Consider the following 2,653-nt stretch of genomic DNA (forward strand, 5'->3'; position numbering starts at 1 on the left):
GCACCAGTGCACGCTTACCGCGCCACAACGCCGACGCTGGACCCGTGAATCGTGAGCACCCAGCTATGACTTACCGCACTCGTGCAAAATAATAAAACACGGTAAATATATTACTTACACGTGCGTTTTGTTTTGCAAGCGGCGCGAAAAAAATTAAAAAGGAAATGCAACACGAGGACTTCCCAGGAGGTCACCCATCCTAGTACTACTCTCGCCCAAGCACGCTTAACTTCGGTGTTCTAATGGGATCCGGTGCTTTAGTGCTGGTATGATCGCATCCGACATGTTACCCCGGTCTTCGTCCCTTATCCTTGCCCCTCCCAGCTCCATTACAAAGACGATTGTACATTGCTTTGGCCGCTCCCTCTCAACTACGGAGACGAGTTTAACGCGGTTTCCACCCCTCCCTCTCAACCGCACCAGTGCACGCTTGCCGCGCCACAACGCCGACGCTGGACCCGTGAATCGTGAGCACCCAGCTATGACTTACCGCACTCGTGCAAAATAATAAAACACGGTAAATATATTACTTACACGTGCGTTTTGTTTTGCAAGCGGCGCGAAAAAAATTAAAAAGGGAATGCAACACGAGGACTTCCCAGGAGGTCACCCATCCTAGTACTACTCTCGCCCAAGCACGCTTAACTTCAGAGTTCTGATGGGATCTGGTGCTTTAGTGCTGGTATGATCGCATCCGACATGTTACCCCGATCTTCGTCCCTTATCCTTGCCCCTCCCAGCTCCACTACAAAGACGATTGTACATTGCTTTGGCCGCTCCCTCTCAACTACGGAGACGAGTTTAACGCGGTTTCCACCCCTCCCTCTCAACCGCACCAGTGCACGCTTGCCGCGCCACAACGCCGACGCCAGCTCCACTACAAAAACGATTGTACATTGCTTTGGCCGCTCCCTCTCAACTACGGAGACGAGTTTAACGCGGTTTCCACCCCTCCCTCTCAACTGCACCAGTGCACGCTTGCCGCGCCACAACGCCGACGCTGGACCCGTGAATCGTGAGCACCCAGCTATGACTTACCGCACTCGTGCAAAATAATAAAACACGGTAAATATATTACTTACACGTGCGTTTTGTTTTGCAAGTGGCGCGAAAAAAATTAAAAAGGGAATGCAACACGAGGACTTCCCAGGAGGTCACCCATCCTAGTACTACTCTCGCCCAAGCACGCTTAACTTCGGAGTTCTGATGGGATCCGGTGCTTTAGTGCTGGTATGATCGCATCCGACATGTTACCCCGGTCTTCGTCCCTTATCCTTGCCCCTCCCAGCTCCACTACAAAGACGATTGTACATTGCTTTGGCCGTTCCCTCTCAACTACGGAGACGAGTTTAACGCGGTTTCCACCCCTCCCTCTCAACCGCACCAGTGCACGCTTGCCGCGCCACAACGCCGACGCTGGACCCGTGAATCGTGAGCACCCAGCTATGACTTACCGCACTCGTGCAAAATAATAAAACACGGTAAATATATTACTTACACGTGCGTATTGTTTTGCAAGCGGCGCGAAAAAAATTAAAAAGGAAATGCAACACGAGGACTTCTCAGGAGGTCACCCATCCTAGTACTACTCTCGCCCAAGCACGCTTAACTTCGGAGTTCTGATGGGATCCGGTGCTTTAGTGCTGGTATGATCGCATCCGACATGTTACCCCGGTCTTCGTCCCTTATCCTTGCCCCTCCCAGCTCCACTACAAAGACGATTGTACATTGCTTTGGCCGCTCTCTCTCAACTACGGAGACGAGTTTAACGCGGTTTCCACCCCTCCCTCTCAACCACACCAGTGCACGCTTGCCGCGCCACAACGCCGACGCTGGACCCGTGAATCGTGAGCACCCAGCTATGACTTACCACACTCGTGCAAAATAATAAAACCCGGTAAATATATTACTTACACGTGCGTTTTGTTTTGCAAGCGGCGCGAAAAAAATTAAAAAGGGAATGCAACACGAGGACTTCCCAGGAGGTCACCCATCCTAGTACTACTCTCGCCCAAGCACGCTTAACTTCGAAGTTCTGATGGGATCCGGTGCTTTAGTGCTGGTATGATCGCATCCGACATGTTACCCCGGTCTTCGTCCCTTATCCTTGCCCCTCCCAGCTCCACTACAAAGACGATTGTACATTGCTTTGGCCGCTCCCTCTCAACTACAGAGACGAGTTTAACGCGGTTTCCACCCCTCCCTCTCAACTGCACCAGTGCACGCTTACCGCGCCACAACGCCGACGCTGGACCCGTGAATCGTGAGCACCCAGCTATGACTTACCGCACTCGTGCAAAATAATAAAACACGGTAAATATATTACTTACACGTGCGTTTTGTTTTGCAAGCGGCGCGAAAAAAATTAAAAAGGAAATGCAACACGAGGACTTCCCAGGAGGTCACCCATCCTAGTACTACTCTCGCCCAAGCACGCTTAACTTCGGTGTTCTAATGGGATCCGGTGCTTTAGTGCTGGTATGATCGCATCCGACATGTTACCCCGGTCTTCGTCCCTTATCCTTGCCCCTCCCAGCTCCATTACAAAGACGATTGTACATTGCTTTGGCCGCTCCCTCTCAACTACGGAGACGAGTTTAACGCGGTTTCCACCCCTCCCTCTCAACCGCACCAGTGCACGCTTGCCGCGCCA

At 51.9% G+C, this 2,653-nt stretch overlaps 6 non-coding genes across 6 annotated transcripts; all 6 read right to left on the minus strand.

The window, feature by feature from the left end:
- Positions 1 to 161: 161 nt before the first annotated feature.
- Positions 162 to 280, minus strand: LOC123177078 (5S ribosomal RNA). Its single transcript, XR_006488763.1, has one exon. It is a non-coding gene; the product is annotated as a 5S ribosomal RNA (ribosomal RNA).
- A 297-nt stretch (positions 281 to 577) lies between these two features.
- On the minus strand, positions 578 to 696 carry LOC123177075 (5S ribosomal RNA). The gene has a single exon (XR_006488760.1). It is a non-coding gene; the product is annotated as a 5S ribosomal RNA (ribosomal RNA).
- A 429-nt stretch (positions 697 to 1,125) lies between these two features.
- LOC123177073 (5S ribosomal RNA) lies at positions 1,126 to 1,244 on the minus strand. Its single transcript, XR_006488758.1, has one exon. It is a non-coding gene; the product is annotated as a 5S ribosomal RNA (ribosomal RNA).
- Positions 1,245 to 1,541: 297 nt separating this feature from the next.
- LOC123177076 (5S ribosomal RNA) lies at positions 1,542 to 1,660 on the minus strand. Its single transcript, XR_006488761.1, has one exon. It is a non-coding gene; the product is annotated as a 5S ribosomal RNA (ribosomal RNA).
- A 297-nt stretch (positions 1,661 to 1,957) lies between these two features.
- LOC123177077 (5S ribosomal RNA) lies at positions 1,958 to 2,076 on the minus strand. The gene has a single exon (XR_006488762.1). It is a non-coding gene; the product is annotated as a 5S ribosomal RNA (ribosomal RNA).
- A 297-nt stretch (positions 2,077 to 2,373) lies between these two features.
- Positions 2,374 to 2,492, minus strand: LOC123177074 (5S ribosomal RNA). Its single transcript, XR_006488759.1, has one exon. It is a non-coding gene; the product is annotated as a 5S ribosomal RNA (ribosomal RNA).
- Positions 2,493 to 2,653: the final 161 nt, after the last annotated feature.

Source organism: Triticum aestivum, unplaced genomic scaffold, assembly GCF_018294505.1.
Source record: "Triticum aestivum cultivar Chinese Spring unplaced genomic scaffold, IWGSC CS RefSeq v2.1 scaffold22584, whole genome shotgun sequence".
NCBI lineage: Eukaryota > Viridiplantae > Streptophyta > Magnoliopsida > Poales > Poaceae > Triticum > Triticum aestivum.